Here is a 17,411-nt window from a genome sequence, read left to right on the forward strand (position 1 = left end):
CGATTTTTCTCGGTTTTTGCCTAAGGGTAAGGTGGTAAGCATAAAAATTGCACCTGGAAACTGTTTTTATATTAATAACATTCAATTTTCATATTGCCCATGCACTGTTTTTATATTAAAAAAAAATTCCATTATGACAGTTTTTGGACGATATTGCCCCTGAACACTGTTTTCATATTGACATTGCAAAGAAAGAGGACAATAATTGTTGACAAGAAGAAAACGATTGGGAAGGGCAAATTAGAGGTTGCAGATTACCATCTATTGTTGCATGAACACCTCGGTATGCATGGATTCTTTTTAAGAGTTAACTTTGTTGTTGTCTATATTTTGTCATTCATAGCATTTCTCTATTACGTTTATGATTATTTGATTATTTATATAAGGTCCGATAATATTGTAGTATCTACAAAAGGTATAGTGAAAATTAAATAGACCATTGGTTTACTCTCCATTTTATTCGTTTATTTATTAATGACACATTTAATTACTTTATAGAATATAAATTTTATTTTTATGATCTTACTTATTATTCGAATATACATGAATTATTGGTTTGACACAAGCTTATAGCTTTTTGGTTTGCAACTCTTTTAGGGGGCTCGAATTCAAATCAATACATATGACATAGCCTTATGAAAGTCGGAATGCTGAGGTAAATGAAATAAAAAACTGGAGATTTTTCCGTTCCAAATTGTATATATTTTCAAAGTATAAAGTGGTTATTGGAAAAAAATTGGAAGTCTATTGTTTTTCCTTGCATTCAACCCACATTGTTTATTTGTAATTTTCTAAAATGTATTTCTCTTTCCTTTGCTTTTAATTATTCTTTTTTAATGTAATATGAAGGTAGGATTTTACCATTTGATATCACTCGAATTAGAGGGATAATCACCATGCACCAAATCTATACATTATTCTATTATCATTTTATGTATCAAAAAGTAGATATGTGTTTATTCATTATTTGGATTTGGAGTGTAACAGTTGCACAAAAAAAGTGACGAACATGATCTGTTTTACAATCAACCGATAGTTTCCAACCCCCGCAACATGTTCACTCCAGATCTCCCACATGTAGGACAAAAAAAAAAATTCACAAATCTGGACCCCGTGAAGCGTGGTCACCCATCTAGTTAAAATAAAACATATCATCATAATATGTTAAAAAAAGTATTTTTAAGGCTAATAATTTATTATATATATATATATATATATATATATATATATATATATATATATATATATATATATATATATATATATATATATATATATATATATATATATATATATATATATATATATATATATATATGATACGTACGTAAGCGGTGAACATAAACGTTAAACGGTAAAATTGTTAGAACAAGCGTTTAGCTGAAAAAAATTGTCTTTAATCTATCATCAATCTTCGTGTATATTAAAGCATCATTTAAAGTTTAATCTCCGTGCAAATTTATTTTGATTAGGAAGATAAGTAACATTGTTATATTTATGGTTTCAAACTGAAGTTCTTATGAATCTTACTGTTTAATTAATCGGTGTTGTCAAGAATTTATAAATTTAACGGCTTGATCACCAAGCTAACCTAAGTGGACCAAAATAACCATATTTTTATGATTCATAAGTAATGTAAATGTCTATTCCAAAAAAAAGGTGAGAGAGAGATTTAAGTAGAAATGTGATGATACAATACATGCAAGATACTATTTGAATATACATATTTTACAAAGTAAGTTTATTTCTTTATATTTCTTTCGCATATACCATTTATTTATGTTTTCTTAAATTTATAGTATAAGCTAGAGTTGGTGGGACAACTGTAATGAATAATTAATTGTTGGTATATTTTGCCTTATGAAATTTACATTACTAATAGATATACTAGGTCTGACAATTAGGTTGGATTCGGGTTGACGGGTCAGAATACATTGACCCAACCCAACCAATATAATATATAGGTTGGTGGGTTGGCGGGTTGAAAACATCAATCCAATTCAACCCAACCGTATAAGTATATGGGTTTGTGGGTTGATGGGGCAATGAGCCGAATCCAACCCATATAACTCATTTAATAAGCAACACATTTTAAGATGAAATTAAAAAATACAAATCAAATGAACTCACAAAGTCTTAAATATTCAACATAAAGTCATAAACAAGAGTGACGACGACGAGTGTTGTGCGATAACCGGAGGACAAGAAGACGAGTGGTGTGCGTGTGACACTACGACAGTCGATGACTCAATGCCTCAATTGACAGAGACGGGAGATACGGAGTCCTAAGTTTGGAGACTGAAGACTGAATTTCTTTTTGATTAGGGGCTAGGGGACGTTGAGTCGACTCGAAAATGTTTTGCAGTTTTGGAATTTGGAAGACGATTAAACGATAATCAAATATTCAAAACTAATAAATAATTAAAAATATTTTTTAAACATAATATATATATATATATATATAATCGGGTTAGCGGGTTGACCCGCGAACCCAAACAGGTAACCCAACTCAACTCATGAAATAAACGGGTTGGCGGGTTGGTGGGTTTGCAGGTTGGCGGGTCAAAAATCTCAACCCAAACCCGTTTATTTTCGTGTTAGGCCAGTGTCGGGTTGGGTCAGTATCTGATATACTGATATACCGGAAAAAAATTAGTTTTTTTAAATAGCTTTATTCACAAAATCTTAAATTTAGGGTTCTTTAAATTCTAATTGTAGAATGGCGTTCTCTCAAGGTCAACACATATATTTGTAGAAATGGCATTCTTCTAATTTTAGGGTTCTTTTAACAGATATGCAGTTTGTATTGATTCCGATTCCGGTTAATTCTTACATCCCTAAATTTTTATTATATCATTTATTTTTGAAAAGATATATAATTTACACTCTCTTTACATAATAACTATAAATAAATTTACTAGAGACATGCATCTCTTAATCTTACGAATCGTTTCCTGTAAATTATATCAATAAAAGCAATTTTGTCGTTACATTTTAAACTATTGATTATTGATTAATAGAATATAGAAAAATAAATATATGCATAATTTTTTCTGGTCAAAAACGTATAAAATGCAATTAGCGAATAAATTTTCCACCAACAAAAAAAAAAAACCATCCGTATAAAACTATAATGTTACTGAAGTTGGGTGTATATATATATATATAACCATCCGTATAAAACTATAATGTTACTGAAGTTGGGTATATATATATATATATATATATATATATATATATATATATATATATATATATATATATATATATATACCCAACTTCAGTAACATTATAGTTTTATACAGATGGTTTTTTTTTGTTGGTGGAAAGTTTATTCGCTAATTGCATTATATACGTTTTTGACCAGAAAAAATTATGTATATATATATATATATATATATATATATATATATATATATATATATATATATATATATATATATATATATATATATAGAGAGAGAGAGAGAGAGAGAGAGCTAGGTTCAAATGTTTCTAGCAACTATTGTGTGAATGAATGCACCAATAGGAATTTAGGAATAATTAAATAAATAAAAATTGTTATAAGGGTAATTATGTAACTTTAGCATAACAATTAAAATAAAATCCCTTGATTCATGGAAATTACCATAAAAATATCTTTGACTAATTATTTAACCCTAGCCTCTCATATGATACGTATTCTATTTCTGCCTCCTCCCAATTTCTTTTCTTATTGACGAATGAAGAAGAAGTCATGGATCAGAAGCTGCAAATCAGTTTTCCCCATTCCGTTGACAAGATGAAGATGTTATTCTCGACGACTCCATCTCTAATCGAAGCTAGCTTCTATCTCCAATAGTTGGTCAAAGAGATTTCTACAATTTAATTTACCAGACTTGCAATTCCATTCCATAGAAAACAGGTTTTTTTCTTCGTTTTTCCAACTAGCCAATTTCTATAATTTCAACTTTTAGTTTTAGATTTTTATAATGGTGTTGAAATATATTGTTGTTCATATGATTTTGATGTTGATGGTTCTGAATTGGATTTTTTTTTTCATTCATGATTCATAGAAAATGTGGTGATTTAGGGAGCGTCCTTAAAGTGTTTGATGAAATGCCAAAGAGAAATATGACAATCTCAGATTGTATTCATGGTTAACGATGGAATGTTTATTGTTGTGCATCTCATCTCCTAAGGTAAACAAAATAAAAACAGTGAATTATGTTATTCTATCATACTTAAATTTAGAATTACTCTCATTTTCTTTCAATATTGAAAGAGAGGGAATCATTTTTCGATTATGAAATAAAGTGCTGGAAATCACATAAGAATATTCCTGTAGAATAATTATTGGGTGTTTATTCTTATCTTCAATTTTTTCATTATGTAAGAATAATTATTTCATTCTTTAAGAATATTCTATGGAGAGTATTATCATCTTGGAAATCACATATGAATGATTCTGCCAGAATTGTATTTCCGGTATAATCACATAAGAATGATTCTGCAAGGGTTGTATTGCAATTGGCTGATGTTTTAACATGATTTTTGTTTCTTATGTTTTTCAGGTGTTTGAAGTTTTGCCAAGGGATCATTTGCCATCCTCGAGTTTATCTCCTTTTGCAGCTCCTATAAAATCATTCTCATACAATACAATTCTGACAGAATGCAAATCTCACAAAATGTCAATCTCATAGAATGTTAGATATTTTGAAGTAGCTTAGAGGTCAAACATACACAAGACATCTAGGAACGAAACAAGAAAGTGAATGAGGATTCTTTCAAGAATGCCGATATTTTTTTTTACAAGAGATTTCAAGAATGAATGTAATTTATGTTCATAGTTGTATTCTTTAAAAATGAATGTAATTATTTATTTTAAACTATTAAACTTCGTCTTATATAACATTTGTAATTAATTAAAAATTATTGATCTTGATAATATGTGTTTATAATATTATGTTCATAGTTGTATACCATTCTGACAGAATTACAGAATATCATTCTAACAAAATAACATTATGAAAGAATAAAATCGTATATGCTTACAAATTACGTTTGAAATTGAATTGATTTGAATAAAAATCAGATTTTTTAAATCAAAATCATTTATCATCCCATAAATTTCGATTTTTCCTTTTTTAAATTTGTCTTAATTGACTAAAATGCCCTTATGCTGAAATTTGTTTGATTATATGGTACATGCTACCCTATTGTAATATCATAGACCCTCAGATCCTAACCTTTGATTCTATTTCATCCGGTGGTCCAGATCTGTGCATTCTGGCACACAATAGTTAGTAAAAACAAAATAACCTAACCATATATATATATATATATATATATATATATATATATATATATATAGGATTAGATTCATGTGAGACGGCCTAATTTTGTGAAACCATGAGACACATTTTTTTATTTATTTTATTTTATTTTATTTTATTTTTATTTTTTTAGTTAATTCAAGTTCCGAAAACAATATTTAAAAAAAGAATTTTTGGATTTTTCCATTTATTTTGTATTTTAAAATTATTTTTTAAAATATGTATAGTGTAATATTCTATTAGAATATTTCACGTATTTTATAAAAAAACGGAATTTTTTTTTATTTTTTTAGTTAATTCAAGTTCCGAAAATAATATTTAAAAAAAGATTTTTAGATTTTTTCATTTATTTTGCATTTTAAATTTATTTTTTATAATATGTACAGTTTAATATTCTATTAGAATATTTCACGTATTTAAAAAAAAAAAAACGGGATTTTTTTAATTTTTTTATTTTTTATAGTTAATTCAAGTTCCGAAAATAATATTAAAAAAAATAATTTTTGGATTTTTTCATTTATTTTGCATTTGAAAATTATTTTTAAATTTGGTCTCACGGTCTCACAAAATTAGAATAGTCTCAAATGAACCTGAACATATATATATATATATATATATATATATATATATATATATATATATATATATATATATATATATATATATATACTAGTTTATAACCCGTGGGAACCACAGTTACAAAATAAATAAATTTTCATAGTAAAAATTCATAAATTATTTATCAATTATTTTAAATAAATAATTAATTATGAGATATATCAAAATTTTAAAGTTATTATAACTTCAAACTTAAAATATAATTAAAAAAAATAAATTTAAATTTTAAAGGGTTGCCTAATATATCTCTTTGACATGTGGCATGATATTGATGAAAAATTTAATTAGAGTGACACATGTCAAATGGAAATTAAAACTATTCATTTATTAGAATAGTGAAGTGATTTCAACATATATTTGACATGCTCCAACTCATAGGTTTTTATTTACATAAAAGATTACATCTAAATTCATTTTTTTTGGATTTTGGATTAGTTTCTACCAAATCTAAATCATATTTTGAATTTTAGATTTGTTTTGATTATTAAAAATGAGAACTGAATTTTACAAAATAAAAATGAATTTTGAAAATCTATGAAACTTAAATGAAATCCAATTAGACTAGATTAAAGTTTATTCTGAAACTATTTGAATAATCTATATTTTGAAAATCAAAATAAATTAAATTTACATGATGTAATTGTTGTTCATCCATATGAATACCACTTTATATTTCCTATAAATCTCTCACCATCTTACCAATTCGAAAAGTATATAATATTGCACAAATTGTTAAGTTTAGACTTAGACGTGGCGTTCTTATATAGTAAAGAATTATCAAAATTATTGAGTCACATTTGAAATTGGAAAACAAGTTAAAGATTAATGGTGTTTACTGTTTAGATGACTATTAAAACTTTTTAATTGGTCCTAAAATTACATGATTGATTGAGTTTTGTAAATTCGTGATATCATACATACTTATAAAGCTAGCATTTTTTCTTGAATCTCATGCATTTGAAACCCCCATTCTTTTTTTCTTTCACCACATTCATTTGAAACTCCCATGACTTTTCAATTTCTTTATAATAATAATTATAATTTGGTAGTTAGGTTAGATAAATATCAAATCTAAAGTGTATTCATATATAAACTAAATTTCAATATTAAAATAATATCTTTAATTCTACTTATAAAATTATGTTTTTTAACTTTTAACATATTATACTTAATTTATTAGTTTTAATATATTGTTGGATGTAAACCATTATAATTTTAAAGGGATAATTTTTGAACAATTTGTATAAAATACTTAAATTATTAATTAAAATATAACATTATAGGCTCAACTTAAATATAAATTTTATTTAACTTAAACAACCCAAAGATTATTTTATAAATAGTTAAAAGTGATAAATTATAGTGTCTTTTTAATAATGATTGTAAGTTGGTTAATAAGGTTACATAAATATCAAACCTAAAGTGTAATCATAAATAGACTAAATTTCAAATTTAAAATAATATCTTTACTTCTATTTATAAAGTTATGTCTTTAAATTTTAACATATTATACTTAATTTATTAGATTTAAAATGTTGTTGCATGTAAACCATTATCAGTTTAAAGCTATAATTTTTGAATAGTTTAGACAAAATACTTAAATTATTAATTTAAATATAACATTATAGTGTCAACTTAAATATAAATTTCAGTTCCACTAAAAAAACCAAATAATATTTTGTAAATAGTTAAAAGTGATAAATTATAGTGATAAACGTAAAAAACTAAATTGTAATATATCAGTTTAACAAAAATATTTCCTAAATATATTTATATAATCGTTAAAAAATTTCAAATAAATAGCTTAAAATAACTTATAATAACAATAGTTAAAAATAACTCTATATAAATGATTATATTATTACATTTAAAATCAAAAAAATAATGTTTGATGTTTTAAATAATTATAATGATAGAAATTAAAACATTAAGCAAATATATTTTAAAAAATTAGTTAAAAATAACAACTATAAATAATATTAAACTATATATAATATTTAATTTTATTGATATGTAACTCACGAGTAGAAGTCATTCAAACGATTGAGATTATGACGTTATAATAGATTTATGTATTATCATATAATTCAAAATAGTCAATATATTATATCAATTTAATATATGAATTATTATATCAAGTTTAACAACAATGTTAGTGTTATATTTTAAAAAATATATATTTGTAAAGACTTCAATTATATAGGTGTTTCTGCGCAATACAATGTCAATTCAAATATAAATTTCAGTTCCATTTAAAAAAAACTAAATAAAATTTTGTAAATAGTTAAAAATGATAAATTGTAGTGATAAAAGCAAAAACAAAATTGTAATTTCAATATAACTAAAATATTTCTTAAATATATTTTTATAATCGTTAAAAGTTTCCAAATAAGTAGCTTAAAATAACTTACAATAAAAATAGTTAAAAACAACTCTATATAAATGATTATATTGTTAGCTTTAAAATAAAAAAACAATGTTTGATGTTTTAAATAGTTATAATGATAGAAATTAAAACATTAAGCAAATAAATTTTAAAAAATTAATTAACAATAAAAACAACTATAAATAACATCATATCATATATTATATTTAATTTTATTCATGTGTAACTTGCGGATAGAAGTCATTAAAACGATTGAGATTATGAAGTTATAATAAATGTATATATTATCATATAATTCAAAATAATCAATATATTATATCAATTTAATATATACAAATTATTAAATCAAATTTAACAACAACGTTATTGTTATATACAAAAAAAAAATCATATATTTGTAAATACTTCAACTATATAGGTGTTTCTGCGCAACGCGCGGACATTCGCCTAGTTATAATTTTAAAAGGATGTTTCATTTGGCTGTTTTTCTTAAAAGTCTATTTGCTAGTTTTAGTTTATAATTTTCTAAATAAAAATAATATAATATAGTATAGTATAGTATAGTTCTAATATATTGAGAAGATTTTTAAATGATACAATTTGTGAGTTAAAGTATAAAAGTAAAAAGTTAAAAAGGTAATATTTGGAAGTAGTAAAACCAGGCATATGTTTGGGATTGTTTGTTTTAAACATGGTACGTATAATCATAACAATATCAAGCACCAAAAATTATTTAAAAATAGTTGCACAAAAGGCGATCACGGAAGGTTCTATCATTATTTAGAGTTTCATACCATAGTACTACATTTATTCCTTAATTAGGCGAATGCCCACGCGTTGCGTAGAAATACCTATATAGTTGAAGTATTTATAAATATATGTTTTTTTAATATAACAATAACGTTGTTAAATTTGGTATAATAATTCGTATATTAAATTGATATAATATATTGATTATTTTGAATTATATAATAATATATACATCTATTATAACTACATAATGTCAATCGCTTGAATGACTTCTACCCGCAAGTTACACATGAATAAAATTAAATATAATATATAGTTTAATGTTATTTATAGTTGTTGTTATTGTTAATTATTTTTTAAAAATTTATTTGCTTAATGTTTCAATTTCTATCATTAAAATTATTAAAACATCAAATATTGTTTTGTAATTTTAAAAGTAACAATATAATCATTTATATATAGTTATTTTTAATTATTGTTATTGTAAGTTATTTTAAGCTACTTATTTGAAAACTTTTAACGATTATAAAAATATCTTTAGAAAATATTTTAGTTAAACTGAGATTACAATTTAGTTTTTGCATTTATCACTACAATTTATCACTTTTAACTTTAAACAAAATATTCTTTGGTTTTTTAAAAGACTGAAATTTATATTTAAGTTGACACTGTAATGTTATATTTAAATTAACAATTTAAGTATTTTGTCAAAACTGTTCAAAAGTTAAAGCTTTAAACTGATAATGGTTTACATACAACAACATTTTAAATCTAATAAATTAAATATAATATATTAAAAGTTAAAGACATAACTTTATAAGTAGAAGTAAAGATATTATTTTAAAATTAAATTTAGATAATTTATGATTATACTTTAGGTTTGATATTTATTTAACGTTATTAACCAACTTATAATCATTATTAGAAAGACACTACAATTTATCACTTTTAACTATTTACAAAATATTTTTTTGGTTTTTTAAGTTAAACTAAAATTTATATTTAAGTTAACCCTGTAATGTTATATTTAAATTAATAATTTAAGTATTTTATAAAAATTATTCCAAATTGTATCTTTAAAATGATAATGATTTACATCCAACAATATATTAAACCTAATAAATTACGTATAATATGTAAAAAGTTAAAAAAACATAACTTTATAATTAGAAGTAAAGATATTATTTTAATATTTAAATTTAGTTTATCTATAACTTCACTTTATGTTTGATATTTATTTAACCTTATTAACCAACTTATAATTATTAGAAAGAAATTGAAAAGTCATGGGAGTTTCAAATGAATGTGGTGAAAAGAAAAATGAATGAGAGTTTCAAATGAATATGGTAAAAGGAAAAATGTTTCATTTATAAGTATACTAGGCGAATCCCCGCACGTTGCTCGAGAATAGAATTATATAGTTAAAATAATAACTTTTACCAAATTATTATTTAATATTTCTATTTTGAAACAAAATGTTGGTAGTAAAGCAAACATATAGTTACCATATTAGTTTTATTAAACATTATAGTTTAATTTTTAAGTCATTGTGATATATACAACTATTTGATAATTTTATAAACCGTTTAAAATTGTGTAAATTATATATCAAATGAATGATAATATAACGGGTAACAAAACGTATGAACAAAAATATGAACTACAACTTTTAAAAACATAAAAATAGAAAAACATCTATTATAACATTTGTATTAAAAAATATATAATACAACGAATAATAAAAAAAATATGAAAATAAACACTATAACTTTTAATAACATAAAAAGACTAAAACATCTATTATAACATTTATATTAACTCTTCATATTTAAATCACAAATCTCTTCAAATAATGAGCAAAACTTTACAACCTTATAAAAGAAAGGAAAATAAAAAGTTATTAGTGATTACTAATTAATAATCATAAGTTAAAAACTATTGAGTTGTAACTAATAAATATGCATTAATTAGAAAACTTTTGAGTTGTAGTGTGAGTTTCAAATGAATGTGGTACTTGAAAATGTGTATTTATTATTATTATTATTATTATTATTATTATTATTATTATTATTATTATTATTATTATTATTATTATTATATTCGTCTAAATAATTGGTTTTGATGCATCATTTTAATCCCTTCAATTATTAAACATAAAGATATTTAATTATAAATTTATAACATACATAGGTGCATACACATGTTAAACAAATCACATACAATATATATATATATATATATATATATATATATATATATATATATATATATATATATATATATATATATATATATATATATATATATATATATATATATATATTCGTAAATGTCATATGTAATTTTTTTCATAGTAACATGGATAAATTACTTTCATATGAAAAACATATTATGATAAGTCTACCATAATTACATGTCAAATGTTAAAAATTATGTTATCTTTTAAATATTGTCTTTTAAATATGTTGTGTAGGATAACCCAACAAAAAATAATAGAAAATAAACATAATCAGAATAGAAAAACTACTATCAAATAAATAAGAGCATTGAGTGATTGAATATATAAATAAAGATGTTACATAAACATACATTTAAATCAAAAGAAAAAACTAATATTCGTCAACTTTGCTCAAACAAAAAAATCTATATCCGTTTTCCGAATCTTCTTTCTTCATTTAACACCATTTAACCATAGAAACTTGATGACAATTCTTCACTAACTTGCAATCAAAATATTTTTCTTGAAAAAGAAGAATCAGAAAGATATTACAAGCAAAACATTGATGTTTGGAGAGTCACATTCAAGATTGAGTAATACATACAAATCACATATAACGATTAAATGAGAAATTGAATATAAAGAAAGAATAGAAAAGCTTCATTTGTTTTGGTTGAAATATATTCCAAGCAAAACATTGATGTTATGACATCCTTCTTACATGTAAGATTTTATATAACACAAAAGACACAAAAGATTGACTTTTTTATAGTAAACTTTTCACTAAATGTTAATTAAACATAATATAAGTTATACAACTTTTAAGTGTTAAATCATATTTAAGAAAACTTTTGAGTTGCATTAGTTAAAAAATGATGTTTCAAATGAGTGTGGTTTGAGGAAGTTAAAAAATGGGGGTTTCAAATGCATGAGATTCAAGAAAAAATGCTAGCTTTATAAGTATGTATGATATAGATAGATATAGATTCCATAAATAGAGCTAGGACAACATTTTTGAAAAAGTAGCATTACATAGGCATCATCCACATCATCATGTCTGATCACCCATTACCATTACTCTAGATGTTACGATTAGCTCTACGAGCAACTGCGAATTCTCTTCAGGACATCTCCAAATCTCCAGCCCACCCTCAAACTCCATTTCTTCCCTATTCTTCTCCAATCCTATCTCGTTTTCATCTATATTTTTGGAGATATGAATACTATTCCCCATATATGGAGGAATACTATTCATATCTCCAAAAATGGAGGTGAAGTTTGGTTGTCAATTTTAGTCCCTCTCATTTTTATTTTATACATTTCTAGTTTATTTTATCTATTAATTATAATTTAAATGTAATATTTAATATTTATAATATCATGTTATATACTAATTTATATTAATTAATCATAAGTATAGAGTTTAATTAGTAGATGGATGTATTTGACAATATATATAATTTATAAAAATGGAATTTCTAGGAATATACTTTTTGAGGTAAAAAATGGAGTAGGGTTGAAGATGAAACACTATTTACTCCATTTATGGAGGAAAAAATGGAGATGAGTTGGAGATCGTCTAAGTAAAACGAAATAGAAACTCATACAAATATTTTCATGAAGAATTTTCATCTAGAACTTCTCACTACAATCAGCTTCCTCCTCATCTACTACCCCCTTCCCCTTCATCATACCAACAAAAAACAAATACACCATGGTCATCAAGAACATTCTTCTATATCCTCACAACAAACGGTTGGTATCATCTCTCATAACAGAATACACTCCTAAATTCCATGTTAATAGAATGACACACGAAACAAAATCCAGAAAGGAGAAGAACTCTTTCAACATTTCAGTATATATAGGATCAATGCTAACAGTTATCCATGCTATGTAAGAGATTACTTGAATGGCTACAGAAATTATACAAAACACCACATCTATTTGCTGCATATGAGGTCTAATATGAACCCAAGATGAGAAAATGAGTTGGATAACAAGTAGAAGATGAGCTATATCCATGATTCTAGATATATAATGATGTGCAGTTAAGCCATGAGCAGACATGAAAGTAAGTAAAGTCAATACCCTTACAATACCGACTCCAACAAGCAAACGATTCATGACAAGGAAACCACGATTCGCGGTTATGCACTCGTTTACCCAATACGATCCAACAAACGCCACGCACACCATAGTAAACCCACTGTAGGCATAACTAAGCTTACTATCGCAGTCATATATATCTTGTTTTGTTAATATTGCTTTCTACGACGTCGGAAACCAGTGAGATTCAAGCTTCAGGGTTTTCGTCTCCGTCTCCGTCTTCCTCTCCGGTGTTATCATCTTCCTTTCCATCGTTGCTGACAATAGTATGAACAGAACCATTATTGTGCTGAAAACCCTAACACTCTTGGCCATTATCGTTCAGGAGAGAGATAGGTGGAGAGAGAGAGAACAAGGGTATTGGGAGAGAGATATGTTATTGCTACCCTTTTTTATTATCATAACCTCTAAATCACTACTTTTTAAGTAAAAATAATTGGAATATGACATCATTTTCCGTGTAAGAGTGTTTCTCTCTCTTCTTCTCTCATTTTTAAGTAAAAGTAATAATTATTGTTTAGGTAAATAGTTTTATTAATTATTTTAAATATATATAATAATATAATATAAAAGATATATCTATTTGTTTTTTGTTTGATATAATATTATTGGATAAATTTCATAAAAACCATTTTTTTTAGTTTAGCTGCTGTTTTTTTTTTTTAATAAATAAATGTTGTTTCCTACACTTTCCTATTTCCTTGTGTTTCGCTTGGATTTTTTTCAAATATTCCAATCTTGGTCTTCAAAATAACTACAATGACAGCGAGTTAAATATATACTCCCTCCGTCCCAATGTTATTGTCCACAGACAAAAAAACACACAGATTAAAAAAATCATTAATTACTCTCTCTGTCCCAATGTTCTTACTTTGCATTTAATGTTCCATTAAATGCCTAGTTGGTTAACTAATAATGAAGGAGTATTTTGGTAAAAATGTAATTTATTTTTAGAAGTGGACTGTTATTTTAGGACATACCAAATAAGAAAGATGGACTATAATTTTGGAACGGATGAAATATTTTTTATTATTTAATATTGTCACAACAATATTGGCCATCGATAAGTGAATTGGGTTATAGTTTGCTTATAGCCAAAAATTATTTTGTTTGTCCCACTAAAAAAAAGCAAATTATATTTAAGATATATACAGACCAATATTTTTATAGATTTTTAAACATATAACATATTTTTCTTTTAAAATATATCAAACTCATATGTTTTAATAATGTATCTTTTTAAAAAATAATATAAATAAATTATCTATAATTAAACCAAATAAACAAATAATATTTTAATAAACAGGTTTATAAATATTAACTAATTATACATTAAAAAACTATTAATAATAATTATGTAATCATAATTTAATTATTAAAATAACTAAAAGTAGTAATGAATAGTAAAAAAAAGTAAATTTATTAGTATAACAATGATTAAAAAAATGATTAGAGGATAAAGATAAATGAAGATGGGATAGAAATAAATAAAGCCTTGGGAAATGCAGCTAACTATATGTGTAATGCAGCTATGCTACATGATAATTGATTTATATAGTAGTAGGTAGGGTTCACGATATCACTGTTTAATATTTTGAGTGTGATTGGACATAAATATAAAATGAGAATGTTTTTTACACACCAGTCTGTGTGCTGACATTTTCTTTTTTCCCATGCAGTCAACTTTTGTTGGCTTTTTTTTTCCAATACAGTCAACTTTCATTACCCGAGATAATTAATATTTTTTTTTGTTTTTTATCTTAAAATGTTTATTTTGTAGGGCTTTAAAGTCAATGAATCTAAAAAGAAAATAACCTCAACAAAAAATACGATCTGTAAGTCCGTTCACTCTCTTTTAAGAAGAAATTTAATTTTAGTGGAAAAATAAATTTTATTGATATACACAAATCAAATGCACAAAATACCATAAAAATTAAAAATTACCATCCTATTTAATTTACTGTCCAAATCAAAAGTAAAAATTATACACAACAGAAAAAACTCTAACTTAAATACATCGCCGGAAAGAAAAAAAACTATGGGAGCATTTTTTGACGGAAAACCCTCGCCGGAGCATTTGGACGGAGAAAACGTCGTTGTAGCAGTTTTGGATGGAAAAGGCGTCGTTCGACGTGCATTGATAATCGGAAAAAACGTCGTCGGAGCCTCATAGTTGGCCGGAAATACTCAGGTATGTTCTTACTCTCACTTGATTTAAAATGAAATACCCGTTTGGTCTGGCTGGAAAACGTGTAAAGAGAGAGTGAGAGAGAATACAACGATTGATGGTAGCGAGGCGGCGACTTGGTGGTCCAGCGAGGCTGCGACTCGATGGTCCGGCGAGGCGGCAAGGCTGCGACGTCGGTGACTGCAAGAGAGGGTGAACCTGGAGGAAGTTGGATGACTATGAGGATAGAATTTAAGGTTTTATGAATTTATGTGGGAAATATGGGTTGCATTTGTCGTGGGCTTTTGGGCTAAAAAAATTAAACTTTGGGCTTAAGATAAAATAGACTTTGGGCTAAACAATATAAGACGTTAGCCTATTCAAATTTTCAATATTAAATCAGATTTTTCTTTTAAAAAAATTGTGTTTTTAATTAATTTTTATTATTTTTTAATAAAAAATTCTTATTCAATTTTGCAGGAGAAAATGGTGAAGATTCAGAATTTTCTACCGATGAAGTATGTATTTTTAATATGTAATTTACATTTGTATATTTATTTGATATATTTATCGATTTTTTAACTCTTAATTTTTAGGTTTTTAGATCTTTTGAATATTTGAAGAATTGGGTACAAAATATCGCGCGTTCTCAAAGTTATGTTACAGTCACTAAACGATCGAAGACAACAACTTTTGGATTCAAATCTAAAGTATTTCTTTGTTGTGATCGTAGTGGTATACCCAGAAGTAAAAATGCGGAAACAAAAAAAATTAATTGTCCATTCGAATTGATAGCAAAGTATTTGAAGGTACAAGATGGTTGGAAGTTACAGGTCGTACGTGATGATCACAATCACGAACCATCAATATATATGAAGGGTCATTCATTTGCAATGCGATTGTCGGATAAAGAGACTCGTTTGGTACATGATTTGACAGAGCTGAATGTTAAACCGCTAGATATTTTGTCAACAATAAAGCAGCAAAATGAAAATAACATGTCTTCTCTGAAAACTATATACAATTGTCGCCATAAGTTTACGATATCTCAACGAGAAGGTAGAAGCCTGATACAAAATGTCATGCACATTTTGCATATTAAAGGGTATAATTATGAGTACCGTTTAAATGAAAGCACTAACGAGTTAGAGGAGTTGTTTTTTATGCACCCAGTATCATTACAAATGTGGCAAGCGTTTCCGTATGTGATGTTGATGGATGCTACATATAAAACAAACAAGTATAATCTTCATTTTCTGGAGATTGTTGGTGTCACTTCTACGAGACTAACGTTTTCCATAGCTTTCATATTCATGCATAGCGAAAAAACAAGAAACTACGTGTGGACATTGACTTGTTTGAAATTGACGATTAACAATTCTTTTTGTCTTCCTGTCATCGTCACAGATAGAGATTTGGCGTTCATGAAGGCGTGCGAAGATGTTTTTCCACAAAGTAATCATTTACTTTGTAGGTGGCATATATTCAACGATATAACAAAGCATTGTAGGAAACGTATAAAATCAGTTAAGACTTGGGGTTCTCTTCATCCAATGTGGAAGAAATTAGTCGAATCTCCGTCACCGAGTGCATACATGAAAGCATATGCAAACCTTCAATCGTTATTATCCAAAGATCCAAGTATCATTAATATATCTCCTAAACTCTTAATTTCTTTAATAATTATTATTCAATCAATCATACTAATTTGATTTTTCTTCACATTTTAGTTGTTTTTGGGTATCTTTACAATACTTGGTTGGAGAAGTATCCCGACAAATTTGTATCATTGTGGATCGACAAAAGCACCAATTTTGGAAATTCAACAACAAATAGAGTTGAGAGCCA

Source organism: Lactuca sativa, chromosome 4, assembly GCF_002870075.4.
Source record: "Lactuca sativa cultivar Salinas chromosome 4, Lsat_Salinas_v11, whole genome shotgun sequence".
NCBI classification, from domain to species: Eukaryota; Viridiplantae; Streptophyta; class Magnoliopsida; order Asterales; family Asteraceae; genus Lactuca; species Lactuca sativa.